Here is a 19,183-nt window from a genome sequence, read left to right on the forward strand (position 1 = left end):
TGTGATCTGATGTTTTACTGACATACTTGTCTACAAATATCTTGACTAGCATGGGTAATTGTAATAACTTAAATATTAAAAATCCTAGCAAGAAAATCCTACAAAACACTAGAATTAAGAACTCACTTTTAAAACTTTGATAAAGAAAACCACAGGAGTCAGCAAGACTCCTGGTATGACAGGGTATTAAAGAATAGCAATCAAGACTTTTTGCCCTGCACATTAGTATTTTGAACAATGCAAACTATAGTTCTGTGCTTCCCACTAAAGGTCTGTAGGCAACAAGACTTCTCTTTCCAAATGTTAATTTTTTTCTTTAAAGAATGTGTGTACATGATTAAACCAAGCTTGCCCTTCTACCTACTTTTTAGAGAACCATCTTTCTATTGGTGTATTATAGGAATGAAGCTCCCTCCCCCTTTACAGAAGATGGCACAATTCAGAAGAAGTTGTTTCAGAACATAGTCAGTTTAATTACAGGATCAGTGAACACAGCAATGTTTTCTTGGCAACAGGTAGAAAAGCTGGCAGTTAATCAGTTTCTTGGGAGCAGTTTCTTGGCATTACATCGCTGCGTTAGAAACTTGGATTTCATTTCTTATTTTATTTTTCTGTTCCCCTGCTTCATTTCCTCTTCATCAGTTTTTTTCCTAGTGGTACATAAAAATAACATGCTGCATTCTTTGTTATGAAGAAGGAATTAACTCAGCTGCTTTTTGAATTTGTAAACAGTGGTGGGATGTGGTAAGAATTCTGCATATACGTATGCATTATCCAATAATAAATGAGGTAGCTAAGTGAAGATCATGAACAGCTTAGAAGGAGAAGAAACAGTTTAAAGGGATAAGTGTTGAATGTTAAATTTACATAATTGCCATTTCTGAACTTACATATTAAAATGCATTACATGCATAAGAAAAAAATCAGTTAGGTGTACAATGTAAAACTACTAGTACGTCAGACAAGAGGAAACCCTTAGCGTAGAAACACAGAGAACACTCGCCGGCAGTACCTGTGACTTATGTTAGTGTTAATCGCTGTTGCCTTACTGAATTACTACCTGCCCCATAAAGTCCATTTCTATTGATCACTACATATACTAAGTTGAATTTAATACTTGGAAGGAGATATGATATATTAAGAGCAGTATTTTTCAGAGAAAATGTATTGTTCTCCTTCCTTTGTCCCTTTGAGAGACTAAAGAAAACAAACAATAGAAGTAACTGCTGACTGAAGAGAAAGATGTTGTAAGCCCTGCGTATATAACTCCACTTGACAGAAAAGCATAATTTTTCAAATTTTACAATTCAGATTGCTAGTTTTCTATACTTTAATATAGCCATACATAGAGAATATGAAGAATTAATTGACAATCTCCATCGGATTCATGATGGAGCTATCTGAGCAAAGACAACTCATAAAGAATGACATGCTTAATATTAATTGATAGAACTTTTAGAAAATAATTTGTATACCTGTCTAGCATTCAAAATTGTCTCACTTTTGCTATATTCTTACCTTTATTTTTATAATCTTTGCTTTTAATGCTATCTGAAAATAGTTTTATCAACAATTTGCTTTTCATAAATAAGAAGTTGTATTTTTTGCACAGATACATTGTTATTTTTATGTTTGTACAGCATATGGAAGCCATAAACAGATTCTTCTTAAGAGCATGCCACACCAGCACTCTGGCCTTATAGTTTTGGTTCATTTTTGTAACTCTGTGTTTTATGCGAGCTCATTTCATCCAAAAGAAAAGAACATTGGATATAGTTTCTTTTATGTCTTCTTTTCCACTTACTTATGCCATTGTACAACAGTAATTGAATATGGCTCCCATTACTAATTCACATCATGTATATTATCACGTCTGGTAACAGTTTCTCATTCTACAGTTTCCAGTGTAGGATTGGAAGGAGTACCCAGATAAGATAACTTTTTCAAAGTTTTTTGCCCCAGTGCTTAAGTAAAATATTTAAATTCCTATTTCGAGGTCTGCAAATCAGAAAGTAGGGCAACACTTTATTAGGTTAAGATGTTATGCTGTGTTTTGTGACAGCAGAGCTTTACAGTTTGTTGTTTGGTTTTTTTTTTAATATGAATTGTTAAGCAGGCTTTCTGCACATCTGTATGCTTCCATAAAAACAAAACAAATTAAAACATTTTCAGGGGTAATGAGGAACAGGACAAAAAGAGTTAACAACTGAATAGTACAGCTTCTGGAAAACTTTAAACTTCTCCTCTAAATACTCATCACAGCAGTAGCCTAAAATTTCAGTTTAAATTTTGCATGATGTTATGAAGTGTTTATAAGACTTCGCAGTGTTTTTCACCAAGTCTGGAAATAATACATTAAAGTTTTTTCCCAGAAGTGTTGCTTATGTGTGTCTAGCTCTCACTTAAAGTGGCTTGAGCTTATCTCTAATAAATAATGTTCAAGTAAGCCTACTCCTGTATGAAACTTTTTTTTAAAAAAGGGATGACATAGATCTCTACCCATCCATGCTAGATCTTCTGCACAACTTTTGTATTCTGTACTCAGTTAGAAAAACAGTTAATAGAACTAGAGAATGTTTTACTCTTTCTCCAGACACCCCTTCATTCTGGAGAAAGATTCTGTTTATCTATGAAGTACATAGCAAATATTAAATTCAGTGCTCAGTACCCTGTGTCTTCAAATAGTTTACTGAATCAGGTTGGTATTACAAAGTTGTTTCCTGAACTTGGGTGCTAAATTATGCAAGTCTTTGGAAGCAAGATGCAGGTTCAGCTACTCACTTGCTCAAGTATGTCACTAAATCATTCCTCAAAAAAGGGCCATACTGAACCTTTAAGATATTTTTGTGTGTTTTTTAAATTTGTAAATATCATATCTAAATTTTATTTCAAAGGACTTTTATATTTCTGAGAAACATAAACTAGAATGTTACTTCACTGGTTTTAGTTCTTTTTTGAGAACTAATTCTTTTGAGTGCTCAAAGAAGCATTTTCTATTTAATACTACTTTTAGTGGTATTCTTCTCAAATTTGTCAGCTTTGGAAATAATATTGAAAATGTGTCTTGGATTTGCTCTTTTCTTCTTGTTTCTTCTTTTCCTCTTGACTGCATTCTTATACTACAGCTTAGTAATATAGAGTAATGCCTGGTGATTTTGACTCAATTCTGATGATAAATACGAGAGTAACCACTACTGATTTTGACTCACTTCTGATTTCCTTTCAGGGCTTTCTGCTTTTATTTTCAGGCTTAATCGCTGCTATTGTAAAAATATTTGTTGTCTTCATAAAAGTTCCCAAGTGATTTTGAATATGACTTGGATGTGTCCTGTTATTATTACATATATAATGAGCCCATACATACACATTGTTTAATTAGCTACCAGTTAAGTACAAACCTCCTTACTTTTTCCAATACTCTATTATCCTGTTCTACTGTGCCATGCTTAAAACACTGTTTGAGGAATTTACTCGATCTTTATTTAGGTGTGCTAATCCTGGTAAAGATACAAAAATATTGTTGGTAGCTAAAGTGAATAGGTTCATATTTGTTCTACTTCTACTAGATTTACTATCTGAATTTGGTGCATGAATATAAAATCTTTCCTGAATTGTCCAGGATCTTCATGTTTCCAGATTTAAAGTACTTAGTAGAGTCTAGTCTTATCTCAGCAATTTTCTATACTCTGAATCCAGAGTGAATATTCTGTTTCCATTTTCAAGTGTTAAGAAATAGTTTCTTTTTTTCCTTTTAGGGTCTTCATTTTATTTATTTATTAACAGAACACTTATTTAATCACATGGCATTTACTCTGACTTCTCAGAAGAGTCTATGATTCTTTTGCAGGGGTTATGAGTAATTTTCAGAGTAGAGGCTTACTATTAGTCTAGTTATCTCACAATTTCCTGATGTTGAATGTGAGAAAAAAGCTTTTTCTGAACAGGAGTCATGGGCATTTCTAGCTTACTTTCGAGCCATGTAGTGTAGAAAGCAACTGAATTTGTTTCCATTTTTTCACATAGATCTTTTTCAGTTTGATTTATCTTTTTCATCATCTTTTTCATATTTTGTTTTCTTTTAACCGGGTTGTATTATTGCCATTTACAATATCAACCCACACAAGAGTGAGAAATAGAGGACAGAAAGGAAACATAAGAATTAACAACTTATCGTCTTAATAATTCTTAGTCAACTACTGCTTTTGATACTTTAAACATGGTGATAATTAATGTGGAAAGCTCTGGAAGCCATAGTAAGCTAGCTTGATCATCTGAAGAATGCCAGTACTTATTAGGGAAAGTTCATGATTCATACTCAAGGATTAAGCCAAGAGAATCTTGTGACCTAAGCAGCCTGGCTCTCCAGTGGTAAAAATGGGATTTTCTTATCTTCAGAAAAATAATAATTGAGACAGAGAGCAGAGAGGGAAGCAGACAGTATACATTTGATTTAAGAGCTAGCAATACTCAGTGTGTAGGGAAACTGCTGTTTTGGCAAATTGTTGGTGTCATGATAGAAATGTAAAGTTAAACTACAGTGTATGAGGTATTCCACAGAGATGAATCAGAACATGCCTGAGAAACAGGAAAGATGAGAATTATAACATGAAATGTTATGTCTTTTATCTTCAATGTCTGAGTTATCCTTAAGAAATTTTTGTCATTTGTCTGATATTCAGGAAATTGCTCTTCCCTGGGTATTAATCACTTAAAACCAAACACATGAATATGTGTCACATTATAGTAAGTAGTCAGGGCTAGAAGACTGGATGCAAGATTTGGAGTAATGACATGAAATCTAATCCTATTTCTAATAGTAAACATTGACTTGACAGAGTCAGTCAGCTTCAATACTTCAATTTCTCCATTTATACAACTGGGATAATAATTTAACTTTTGATTTGTTTGTTTAGAATCTTGAAAAAAGGCCTTCGAAATATGAACAATAAAGGATACCATGCGTAAGAGACCATTGTGAACCAACTCCCTGACTGAGAAAGTCGCATAAACACGTGCTTATCCTTTTGCAGAGCTCATTGGCATAAACAATCTTGGTTATATCTAGATATACATTTAGATTTCTTGCCACCTCTGTCCTTCTCTCTTCATCCTTATTTTAGTGCTCTATCTTATTGTGTTTCACAAATTGGAAGGGAAAATGAAAATAAGATACAAAAGCTTTAACTATCATCGCTTTTTAATTGGAATCTGCATTCACAAGCATGAGAAAAGTTAAAACACTACCAGTTTGCTGTAACTCCCGTCGTCTTACATTGCTTTCATTTCCTTAGAAGAATGGATGAATATCAGCAGGCAAAAATGTAATCATTGTATAAAACTGATGATCCTGTTGGTTTCTTTAAAACCAGCAACCTGGTCTAGAGGAAAGGTGTCCCTGCCTGTGGCAGGGGGGTTGGAACTAGATGATCTTTAAGGTCCGTTCCAACCCAAACCATTCTATGATTCTATGAAAAACCATGCAGTCAAATTCCTCAGCATTCACAACGTAGAAATCTCTGGCATGCATTGAGAGATGTTTCAGTGGCAGCTTTTGTGGCAACTGTATAGGTAGGGTAACAGCAAACTCCTTTCTGTGCAATATTTTGTACTGGCTTTTGTATTGTACAAATCAATTATAAGAGGATGATGCTGTAAGGGACATACACAGGCACGCTGCTCATTTTAATAACATGCTATCAGTGGTTTGGTTTGAGTTCTGTGGAGGAAATCAAACATTTAAAGCTTCTTGCAAGGAGCTGATTTGTAGGGAAAAAATTACCATCATTACACTCCTGTGCTTAGTTGCAAAATCTCAAATTCATGTTTATTCATACCTTCCTTTGCAATCCTCTTGAGTTGCAGTTGAAATAAAACAAATTATACAATTACAAAGTATAAACCATAGCAATACATAAAGCAAATTCCATCAGTGCTGCCAGAATCTTTGCTCAAATAATGGCGTAGTTAAAAATATTTTTAAAAACATTTTGGTGCATTTAAATTTTAAATGGCTTTTGTGATGTTTGGAGAAAAAGTAGACAAATTGTATTAAGGAAGTAAATTTCTGTATAATAATACTTTAGACAATACAATTTCTAGACAATAATACTTTAGTTTCAGAAATTGAAGTCTAAATATATTAAGATTTTTCTTAAATTTTAGTAGTGCACCAACTGTTGGCAAGAAGTAGAAGTAGACCTTTAGAGACATCCTGGACACTCCCTTTGTCCCTCTTAGTGAAAAAAGGATGGAAAAAATACTCTGTCAGGACAGCAGTAGTTTTCTGTAATATAAATATGAAATTACAGGATTGCCATTGTACATGGAAACACTGTATAGCCGCCCTTGCACAGCAGTGCCGTTCTTATTTTTACAAATATTACCACCTTTATTAGCAGACAGGAATTTTCAGTTCTCATTATAATCACAAAAAACATATACTGCTTTGTTATTGTATTTTCAAAGGGAAGACTTTTAAAAGCAAAAAGGACAATTAGATCCCAAACTACACGGAAATCATGATGACTGACCTGTCTAGCTCCATTTGTATCTGGGACATAACCAAAGTTTGTTACCAGACTTGCTAAATGTTATTTACTACATTTGACAAATGGCAAAAAAAAAAAAAAAAAGATATATTATAAACATAAAAGAGCTATTATTTTGCAACCTCTTTCACCTTTCAGGACAAGACAACCTTCTATTTACCTCATTGGTAAAAATGAGGACCCAAAGCTGTAACATGTTTTAGGTAAATGCTAGTAGGAAACTATAAACAATTTAAATGATAAGTTTAAAGTGATAGTTCCTGTTGTGAAACTTGTCCTTCTTTCTATGCATTGATTATTTCATGTATGAATTGAAACTTGGTAGGTCTTTAGATCTTGTTTTTTAATGTACATGTTTTAAAAATATTCTCCAGCTGAACTTGTAATTCTGACCTCCCTGATTCTCATTCTGAATTAACACTTAACATTTACAGCTTCTAATCTATAACTGTGCCTAAGTTGTTAGCTTTCAGTCCATATTTTATTATTTGCTGTTGTGATATTATATAGGAAAATGCATTTAAAGTGTTATACTAAAAAAACTCCCTCACTTGAAATTTCTCTTTTAGTTACTTTTACTTTGTTCTTGCATATAACTTGCTGTTGAGTGTGGCATAGATGTAGTTTTCTCACATACCGAAATGAGATGTGACATTCAAACACGTTTGAGAATATGAAGAGCTTAACTAAGTGCAGGCAGGTGCTGGGTAACTCCCTTGCCCAGTCCTACCAGGGTTTGTTGGTTCTGACTTGCAGAACCAGTCATGGGATCCATTTAAGTAGGGAAGAAAAAGGACTGCTGAAGTGGTACAAACCATGCGATGTTTGCAAGTGGGGACCAGTGTGTTGCAATTAGTAACCTTTTGTTTTTCTTTGTCATATATGGTAAAAGATTTGACACCATACCCCAGCATCTGTCCAGTTACCTACCCTTTGAGAGAGTCTATTCTTTCTATTCTATTTTTTTTTTTGGAAAAGCCTATGACGTGCTAGCACGGTTACATTGTGGTGAGAGAAACATAAAGAAAATGCATCTCTGCCAATCCCAACACTCTCTTACTTACTGCTTTCTGCAGGTAATAAGTATTATTTTAGCTACCGATCAGAAATATCTGTTGAAGGAAAAAACAGCAAGGAAGTTTCACTCGGTGAACAGGAAGAATGTATAAATGTAATGTATTTTAAAGTGACAGTTGTAAGAAAAGAAAAGGCATTTTTTGTTTTAAGTGTATATGTATAATTGATGCAAATATTCTTATATGTGTAACCTGTATTTATATTTTTGTCCATCTCTGATTTCTTCATGCTAGAAATAATGCCATTGCACTAAATGTGAGCAAAGTAGAGGGCTTCTTTTGGGAAAAATACAATTTTCTTAGTACTATAAATTATATCTTTGCTATTATTAGCTAAAGATGCCTCATTTATTAGCATTTATTCCTGTAATCAATATAAGTAAGAGAGGACATCTGCTCCAGAGAAAAGTGATCTCTATAACATTTGTGAAGATTAAGTAGTCTTTCAAAAATCTATACAGTTTATATTGGAAAAATATTTGATACAAGTTTTATTCTCATATCAAAGTTATACCCAGTGTGAATATCTAAAACTCATATACATAATCCTGACATTTGTATGGACATAAATTATCTCTGTTTTCAACATGGCTTTGAATAACAGACTAGGTTATTTTACCCATAAGAAAAGCAATATGCAAAACAAGAATTATGACAAAATTTAGATATTTTAATTCCCATAAATATTGTAAAGCATTAGTGAAATATATTTATATTTATTTTCTGCTGAGTAAAAAGAATAAAAAACCTCCCTCGGTCCTATATTGGCATTGTATCCAGGCAGTCTGATTCCTGTATGGAGTCTCGTCAATTTAATTGTGTTCACTGCAGATTACAGATTTACTTGCAGAAGCACAGTTTGTACAGGGAAGAATAATACATTTATATACCATAAATAAAACCTACTTCTACAATGCTATACAAATTTAGGATTTAGATATTGGAAAGCAAGCCAAAGCCACCTCTACACTTACAGAAAGATTTTGACTGTGTAGTGAATACCACCCATGGATATGAAAATCAATGAACTATTTTAAATATTAGATGTAAAGAACAGAATTATAAAATTATTCACAAAATTCTGTCACCTGAAACTGGCAAACAGTTTACTTGGCTTTATTTGAAGTAAATATAATTTAAATTTTTGCTGTGATGTGGATTGTCTGCATGCAAAATTTCTTACAATAAAAGACTGAGTGAAAGACAAACTTTGGAAGATTGACAAGGAAAAGCTCTAAAAAAATGCAATAAAAGCCAAGTTTATAACTTTTTTATATAGCTTTAAAGAGAAATTAAGTTTACCAATGAAGAAGTTCCTCAAGCAAGGAAAATTGGTTTTCTTTCCAAAAAGAAACTAAAGTGAAGGCATAATATAATATTTAGAAACATTTACATACCCACAGATACATAAATGTAACATCTCTCATTTATTTTTTTTAGCATTCAGGTTCCGTACTCAAGGTTTCATATCTGAAGATGTGAGGTTCAACCTATGTTACTGTAATATTAGCCATGTGTGTTTTCAATTATCTACGTGCTGTCAACACAAACCATATTTTCAAATAATTTTTTTTTACTTCTGATTTTGTATGCCTCAATTTTTGAAATGTATTTTAAAATATATTGAACGTTGACAACTCCCTCCTGATGCAAGCTCCAACTGGGAACTGCCCCAGAAGCAGATTCTTTCTACACTCCAGAGTAAAAGAGAGTAAAGACTTCAGAGTGAGTGGGGAAGAGAGAAGTTCAGTGGAAGATGCTTTCGGCCAAATGTTTCTTTTACAAACATAATCTTTTCCAAAATATTTTGTAAGTAGAATATGAGATCCATTGGTATAAAAACCTGAAAGTTATCTATTGGAATAATTATCTTAAGTCACTTTATTCCCTGCCCCTTTCTAAGTAATGCCACTACCCATAACTCAAAATTATAAAGGGTTTCTTCATAGCAGGAAATAGGGTGAACAACTCAGTTTCATAAATACCTGGAATATAGAGATTCTTTAAAAAACAGTTCTGTATTTTGTGGAGTTTTTAACTTACAGTGTTTATTTTGATATTTAAAAATTTCATATAAGTAACCGAAACTCAGTCTTTATCAACGTTTTAGGAATGTGGCGTATGGACTCTGTAGATTCCACCAGTGCCTTTAAATTCCACAAACAGAGTGGGGTTCCAGAGTGCTCTGCAGATATCCAGCAGCTAGCTTGTATCAGACAACAACAATTTGCTGAACCTTTTCTAAATGAAACTTGGGCATTTCTGTCAACATAGAAGTAGTTTATTAAAAAATCTCATTGTAACATGTCTTAATTAGGAGATACCTTTTTTCCCCCAACTATAAGCCATTTTTTAGATATTGATATAATCCAGGTTTACATAGCTCTGACATAAGGCTGAAACAAATTTTTCAGCTTGGAGCAAACTTCATTGCTAACTAAATCAAATCTTCCCACAAACAGAACAGATACCAGAAACGCTAATAACACGTCCATAACTATTTCACTAAAAGCTGACGTAGATATAACAATGATACTTAAAACCATATGGTTATTTAAAAGACTATTATTTTCAGAGTATAAATATTTTTCGCAGTGAAATAAATGTAAATGTGTCCAGGAAATTGTTATAATGCTGATTTTCTTTAAAAAGTGAGAGAGATTTCTGCAGTATTCATATACTCGTATACAGGATTAATGGTGTCAGTGCTGTCTTTTTTATTAGCATGACTTTCCTATGGTATTTATGACATTAGAGGATTAATAGTACTGTCTGCACTCAAATCTAGTGTAGAGAGGCACTATGCAGACCTCTCCTATGTATTTCAACTAGACCATCATATTTTAGGACAGGTTCTGCTAGCCTAATGACAGAGCTTGCTCAGATTAACACGTACAAAGAGGCTAAGCAGTTCAAAAGTCTAATGCCAAAGGGAGTAAAAATCTCATCTGGCACTCATCTGCATTTTCTTCAGGCAAAAGCCTCTGCAAATGTAGATGGTCGCTACCTGACCATATTTTGTCTGCTTTTGTCGATGATGGTGGGTATAGAAAAGATCCTGCTCCAGCACTAAGCATGCTACATTCCGCATAGACCTCTGACACACAAAAAAGAAAGACTTCTCCAGTAAATCCTTCACAGATTCCGTATTGTAATTTGTCCATGCTGGTAAAGACTTGAGGAATTCTGATAGGATTGTGTATGTGTAAGTATTTCTTTTGGTCAATAAGTGGTTATCATGATTTAATCAAGCCAGTGAAGGTTTTGCCAGATAACTTCAATCCAAGTATTAAAAGACCTTTTTAATGCAAACAATAGCAACTGTAACCAAGTTGTTTTCTGTCACTAGCTATTACTGATTCATTTAGGTCATCGTTTAAGGTGGCTGGACTGAAAATGTGCTTTTTACATTATTCACTATAGTCAAGCAGTCGCTTCAAGGATAAACCTCATGCTACAGAGAAAAATCCATGCTTGGGTTGGGGGTAAGAGTTATATTTTTAATGGGCATGTATGAAGAGTGTAAATATTCGGTGAAAATATATATTTGTACCATTGAAACATGTAATCAAGTATTTTGTTGTGGGCAGTGTGAAATAATGCCTACCAATAATACTCCTGAATGTAAGTTTTAAGGAGAAAGTATAGTCCTAGATGATTTCTGGATTATGCTAGCCATTTCATAATGTGCTGCAGCTCAAAGCAAGTACCTGAAATGTGTCTCCGGGATAACATGTCACAATAGTTCTCTATTCAGTCCAGCTACTGGAATAATGTAAAAATAATTCTATAGTTGTCAGGCAATATGCTATTTTATAACAAAGTAAGTTCCTAATAGTGCATTAACAGTCTCATTTTTGCATAATGTTCCAGCCCCTGCCCCAGCCAATGATCAGGATGAAGGGACATACAGCTGTGCTACACTTTGCCCTCATGCAAAACACATTCTGATTAGAGCAGCAACTCCTGATGCAGCAAAGAACCTATTTAATATGATGAATTGAACATATGACTTATGGTTAATTTGTTGTGCGCTCTCCTCCTAAACCAACAGGAATATTCCCGAAGAATGACTACAAAGAAATTGCCAGTAATAATATCTAGAAGGTCATAATCTTCATTTATTCAATGTGTTAATCCAGCTATCAGAGTCTAACTATGTTCCAGAGAGAACCTCCTCTGGGACAGGCACCAGCCATTTTTATCAAACAGCATTTACAGTCTCCAATGTTTAATCACTGTGCATTTAATAAGAGAGGGAACCTTGCTTGTTCAGCACAGTTGTACGATTTGGGATTTTTGTTTTATAAATATAGCAAAACCTTTTAAGTTTGGTAAATAATTTGGCATGAAAGGTTAGCACGGGTATTTCCTTCATTTCCATACTACTTTCTCACACTTCGGAGTTACTAATACTCCAGATTCCACATGAATCTTGGCCAAAATCTCTCAAGTTTCACATTATTTCCTATCATTAGTACTAACTTTTTGCTGTGTTGAAATGAAACCATAAATCAGCTCAGGCATACTAAATGTGTTAAAGGGAATTTGATCTGGGTTTTCAGTTGATTTAAAAGCAAAACCTATTGAAATCAAAACTCTTTTCCATAGATCGAAATTTCTTTTTGAGTATTTCACACCGATCTATGCAACACTCATAATTCACATAAGTGATTTTTACGGTAAAATACAGAAATAGGGACTTGGAACAAAACGTTCTGTCAAAAGAACATTTTGCTGTGTTCCATTATAAACAAAATGGTCTCCTACAAATGTAGTTGTTTGAAGATACGCTAAACTTACGGTTGTGCAGATCAGTTTCAGATTTCAAAATGGATCTATGCCTAGTAGAGATGTCCGGTGATAGAGATACCTATTTCTGCATTCTTTGATTTTCAGTAGGGCTTCCCTAAATAAGGAAATTCAATAGTTTCATTCTAACTTTATACTACAAGGGTTTTTATAACATAATGTTTAATGCACACTGTTTTACTCTAGAAAGTTTTATCAATATGACTATAATGATATAAAAATATTACTGCCAGTAATTTTCTTTAAGTAGACAATTATTAAGTAAGATTGTGTTTTGTCATTTAGACTTTATCTTTGATCATGTTAGTTCTTTGCAAGTTGGACAACTAGTTGCTTTATTTTTTTATGTGATATTAGACTTGTCTAGTACAATTTTGAATGTATTTATAGGCTGAAAAAGATTATGCATGATAAATGCGTGATTTTTTCTATATTCATGCTTAATTTTATTTTGTCATTTAGAGTATCTGTAGGTTGCATAAATAGATTTGGGTGGTTTATAAAGTGGTGTCATGAATAGAACAGGCAGCCACAATGAGACAATATTAGAATAGTCCTTTTTTCGGTGTTTCTTCTGATCTTCTAAGTAAGAAAAATAATGTGCTGGCTTTTCATTTCTTAATCTTCTGAGGAACGTAACTGCTTTAGGGAGAATCAATCTCTCCTTACCTTGGGCGTCTAAAACTTTAGGCACCATGATGAACAAGATCACTGAGGAGTACCCTGTTATCAGGGAAGATAAATGGCTACTGCCAAAGTGTTATTCATCCTCTCATATGATAAGCATCTAAGATAGGTGGGACTCAAAGAAGAATGTGCTGAGTCTTGAAAGACTCTGCCCTGAATCTGGATTTATTCTACAAAACCAGACTGCCATCTTTAGGGGGGTTATGCTGTTAAGTCACACTGCAGCCATGAAAAGGTAGATTTTATAGAAAGGGCTATTGCCTTTGCATCTACTAAAGCAAACCACATGTGTGTGTATATATATATATCTATATATAGTTATATATATACATAGGTGCTCCTTAAATGATCATTTATTGCAGTGAGGCAGAACTGGCTACAATACATTACCTCTGTTCTGAAATGTTTGTTCATTATTTTAATCACTTTTTAATTTAGACCTTGGCTAAGAACAATCAATATGGCTGCAAATCTGAAAGTCAAGTAGAAATGGATATTTCAGCTATAGGAGTACAGGTAAGGTACTTCTCATGTTATCAAAAATTAATAAGGATTTGTTATATTTGTAAAATTTGTTACTTCAATAAGGACTAAATTAGTCATGCTCTGTAAGAATTCTTTCTAATACTCTACTTAGTTTATACTTTTCCATAGAGAACTTATCATTCAGCTCTATAGTACTTTTTTTCCACAGAGGAGGAGTATATTATTTCAATTCCATTCATCTTTACATTCCATTTGCTGTTTTACTAGGGTTAACAAAGTATTCCAAGTATTTTAACAGGAAAGTAATACATTCACAAAAATTCTCATTAAAGTCTTTATCTTCAAGTTACAAAAGACTGCACTTTTTAATGATTAAAAACTGCATACTGAAGCAGCACATACTTAGAGAATTATTCTGATCGTACTTTCGTTGCATTGATTTGGGAAGATCCTTTTCTTCACTACCACATTCTTGTGTCTTGGAGCTTTGTTACTACAGCAATAAATATTGAATTCTGTTTCCAGGATATAATGTGTGGCTATCAATGCCTGACTAACTAACACAGATCTCTTTTGTTATTAAAACAATCCCAATAGGGAAAAGTTGAGTTTTAAATCTAGAGGATCAAATTATATTTGGGTTTGTACAAAGTGAACAAGGCTACAAGCACAACTAAATAGCACCTTTCCAACACAGGTTTATTTCCTTGCAAGATTTATGTCTCTCAATTTCATGAAAATTTGGGAGGATTCTTAATTCATACTATATATTTTTTTAAATTCAGAAGGAAACTCTACGTAATTACTATCAGTACTGGAATACATTACAGCAAGAGCAGACTAGGCGCATATCTCTTTAAGCAGAGATAAACACCAGAGCTCACTAAGATGAATTTCTGGTGCAGTACCCCTGGTGCACTACCTGTGAGCCATTACTGCGGAACAGTTTCTCCACCTCTAGCACTTGGCAACAGAAATCCAAATAAACACAATTCCCTACAAAACATTCTGAAATTAGGTGTTTCAGAATCAGGGCATGTTCCCAAGATGAGTCCTCCAGGAGAAATACTGCTGGCCTGTTGTTTTAAATGAAGGGGTCCATGAAGTGCCTTTGTAGATCACTTCTGCAGTAATGTGTGAGTAGAAGAGAGAGATGATTTCTCAAAGGTGGTATCTACAGTGATATGTCACACACATTCAGACCTTAATTTTGAGCTACTCTCAATTCTGAAGCAAAGCTCTTATTAACTTACTTGTGCAGTCACGCCTATGATATTGCAGTTTCTAATACATTTCAAGTTCATAGAATCATAGAATGGTTTGGGTTGGAAGGGACCTTAAAGATCATCTAGTTCCAACCCCCCCTGCCACAGGCAGGGACGCCTTTCCTCTAGACCAGGTTGCTTAAAGCCTCATCCAATCTTGCCTTAAACACTGCCAGGGAGGGGGCATCCACAGCTTCTCTGGGCAACCTGTTCCACTGTCTCACCACCCTCACAGTAAAGAATTTCTTCCTAAGGTCTAATCTAAATCTACCCTCTAAAGTTATGATTGTATTGACAAAATACAAATATGGCTGATTGCTTTGGGAGATACACACTCACTTTGCCAATTAAATGACCTGTTAGAACAACATGAACATGGCGCATGCCTGAAGAACACTGGATATTCTCAGAGAACTTAGAAATGAAGAAATGCAATTCTTAATTGTTGTTATTCTCCATGCACTGTAATTCTCCAAGAATTTGTGATGATATATGAATGTACACCATTGTTTGCTTCTATACGCATATGCTTTCTTTCGCTTGCCTCCCTGACAAGTTTCCAGAGCTTTGCTTCTCTAAAATTAAGTTTTCAAAAAGTTTTGTGAAGTACTGGGATGGCAGGTGTGTGAAAAGTTACAAGAATTTGAAAACAGAATGTGAAATTTTCTTCCATTGTAGAGACAATAATTTTTATGGTATCTGAAAATAATTTCTGCATGCATATATATGGGTAATTAGGAATCTTTTGGACATTTAAACATATCTTGCAATATTCAATACAATGCGCTGTACTATGAAATTTTACAGAGTCTATTGTGCATTGAGATGCAATATAATTTGGCATTATGCAAATCCCTACTGGTATTTTGCTATTGTTATATGTCTTTTCTGTTAGTATGAAAGAATCCAAAAAACAAAAGGAAGACTATAGAAGAATAATTATGAATTTGACTGCATATAGAAATAAAATAACTTGTGAAAGCAAATTTTTACATGTATTTATACATTTACAGATAAAATAGTTGATTTTTCTTCATTCATGTATTTAATTTAATAATTTAAAAAGATGCAGATGGAGTAGGAACAGTTACATAATTTCCATTTTGCCAACAGGTGTCTCATGCAAGAGTGTTTTCCTGAAAAACATAGAGTCATTTCAGCCAATTAGTCATTCTTCACCCCCTCCCCAAGTTCTTGTGGTCACCTTCACCAATGGACACCGCAAGCTCATTATTACTACTTGAACTGGTAGGTATTATAAAAATACTAGATCCAATGACAAAATGAAAATGAGACAACAGCATGTTGTCTTAAATGCATTAAAATCATTATTGATATAACCTTTCAGAATTATGTTGAATATTAAAGGGAGGCAAATACAAGACTGCTTTAGCTTTTTTTTTTTTGAAGTCCTGTTTCTGAATATTTTGCTATTCATTCTGTATTAGTAGTGAATTTACATTCTTGTGTAAAAAGACTTGGATGTAACCGCACAATTTAGATTTGATAAGACCAAAGAACCTACCTATAATATGCCTCAAATATTTTAAAAGACTGAACTTTTTTTTAAAATAAAAGATAATAACTACAAATCATGTCAGCATTGGGAACAGGGTATATAAATCCTTAGGTAAGGAAAAGATTTTAACAAACATTCACTAACTATATTATTTTCAGAAAAAGTCAACTTAGTTTTAAATAAATCCTACATTCAAACATTACATATCTGGCTAAATCCAAATATCTCTCAGTTAATATAAAATATTTTCTAGCTACATTCCTGCTGCCTTATATTTCAACATAAAGCTAATATGCAGATATAATTCTGTGTCCATTCCCTTTACTATTTCTGGAAGAGGTCCTAACAGATCTAGATTTAGCTATATCAGATATTCCAGAACTGGCTTGTTGATACATTTCTTTGGAAGGGAGATTTGCCTCTAAATTGTGCTAAGGTGTTTTCTAGGGTCCAAGACAATCAGAGCCAAAACTTCAATTGATATGAACTGGCATAATACTACTCGACTTCATGCTGATGTATACCAGCTACCATGTGATTCTTGGGTTTTTTTCTAGACTTAGTAAATCAGGGTAACAGAACAAGTAACAAGTTCCCCATTAAGGTCTCATTTCATTACTCTAAAATTGAACAAGACATTTAAGATCATTCAGGTCAGATTTTGTGTCTAAATCAGTCTTCCTTCTTGAAAGATGATACTTGTTTTGGGAGACCTAACCTAACCTAATATAACCTGATGACAAAAAATAAAACTGAAATCTCCTTTAGGCAGGATAATGAGTCTGAAGTGCTGTATCAGTGGCCTGTTATGATATATGAACTTTATTCTACCCTAAACATTAAATCTGTCAGACCCAATATAAGACAAATGTTAGCAAACAATATTCTCTTCAATTTTAACTTAGATTTATTAGCTCCTTATGGCCATTTGGGTTTTTGCACAAACTAAGAAAAAATATTCTTGGACCTCAGAAGAGAAATGCTATCTGTGTCTCGTGGGTCTGTGCTTGCCATATGGGATCTATTTATCTCAAATACCTGCAGCAAAGTTGTTGGTGCGAAGCTGAAAGACAATTTATTCTTTAAGCAGTGTGTTGTTCCTGTAGGCAGCCAGTTGGCTAAACTGGCACATTTCTTCTTTGCTTCTGCATTCTCACAGGTTATTATTTATATTACAGACCTACATGAGCTCCCTTGATCCAGAGCTAAAAAGCCTGTGAAATGATGATCCGTTAGCATCCTGCTTTCTTCATGCCACAGTGAAGGTACAGTAGTTTCATAACATGGGTTATCTGCTGATTATCACAATATAGATTATCACAAAACAGATTATCTGATGATTATCACAATTTAGAGGTCTGCTGCCATGAAATATTAGACACTTTGGAGGAATCTCATTGCACTGCAAAAAGCTATTGACCTCACAGAAGACTTAAATTGAAATTTACACCTTACAGGCTGTCTTACTAGATTGCTCACATTCTGAATCTTTTAGAGCTACCGTTAGCCCCAGTTGCTTAATAGTGAACTATCTCCTGTATCAAGAGACATCTAATTTCAGTGCGCTGTTTTGTGAAGGCCATATTGTGTACTTGAATTTATATCTACATGTCAGTGTCTGGTCTGTTGCTTAAGTTTTAATATTCTAGATTTGAGAATCAGAAGAAACCAGGATAAGCAATTAAAGAAATTAACTTCAGTAATTGAAAATTATTAATTTATTAAATTAATGAACTTATTAACTTAATTAATTGAAAATATCTAGCATGCCAATAGCAATACTTCTGTGCTATTAGCCTAAGAGTGTTCAATTTGAAAAATAATAACCCCTAGTTGACTAATATTAATATGGTGAATAAATATGCTACCAAGAAAACTGTTTATGTTTTCAAGGAAGCCAGGCATCTGCACACAAACAATTTCTGTCTTGCAACAGAACGTTATTCAGTGTCTGAGAATACAGAGGGAAAAAAGCCTTTGCTCTTTCTCCTTCAAGACAGAGAGGAGCGTGTTTGCTTTCACCAAATATCCATATATGTGTGACACTCTCTCATGAGCATTTAGTTGCTGGAAGAGTAAAACATTTTTATTCTTTTCAATAAACATCCTGCACATGCATCTCCTGCGTGCGTGCACTAAATAAAGGAGGAAGGAAGTCATGAAAGACTCTCTATGTATTCAGTTGTGAACTCCCAGCAGGAAACCAAGGCAAAGGACACAATTCTCATACAAATGGGCAAAGGTATCTACATTCCACAGTGCCAAGCAACCATCAAATCCAGAAGAAATCCCTAGTCTTCATCCTTGCCCTACTTCAGGCATCTGGGAATCATTGAAGTCTTGCAAATAACTGAAAATATTAGCCCTCTGGTTACTGATCACATCTTGCTGAAGTATACATTTCATCTACCCATCCTAATTTTCTTGTCCATTTTACCCCATATTGTGAGACAGGATATTAAAATAAGATCTTCATATTTCTTTGACAGTGTAACAACACTTTCTGGGCAAAATGTGTCACAATTTTCTCAACAGTGTATTATTGTTATTTCTCCAGAGCCATAAAAATTGGCATACCACAAACGTCAATGGTGCTTAAAAGCTTGTCTTAGTGGGCAAAAGGACTCTAAAAATAGTATGGATACTTTTGTAAGAAAAAAATTAAAACTTTTCTAAAATAGTTGTTCGATAAAATAAATTATACAAAAAAGTCATTAGAGTCTAGGATAAAAGTCTCTTCCTGCAACCCACGAAGAAGACCTTTTTCCTTATATTTATATCATCTGTGAT

General features: G+C 33.9%; 1 long non-coding RNA gene across 1 annotated transcript in view; it reads right to left on the reverse strand.

Annotated features, from left to right (window-relative positions):
- Window positions 1-449: 449 nt before the first annotated feature.
- The window catches only part of LOC137676732 (uncharacterized), a 33,221-nt gene continuing 14,487 nt past the window's right edge, over window positions 450-19,183 (reverse strand). The window contains exon 2 of the long non-coding RNA XR_011050124.1: window positions 450-650. This is a non-coding gene — a long non-coding RNA (uncharacterized lncRNA). The remainder of the gene's footprint in view (window positions 651-19,183) is intronic.

The sequence above is a fragment of the Nyctibius grandis genome, chromosome Z, assembly GCF_013368605.1.
Source record: "Nyctibius grandis isolate bNycGra1 chromosome Z, bNycGra1.pri, whole genome shotgun sequence".
Lineage (NCBI taxonomy): Eukaryota > Metazoa > Chordata > Aves > Nyctibiiformes > Nyctibiidae > Nyctibius > Nyctibius grandis.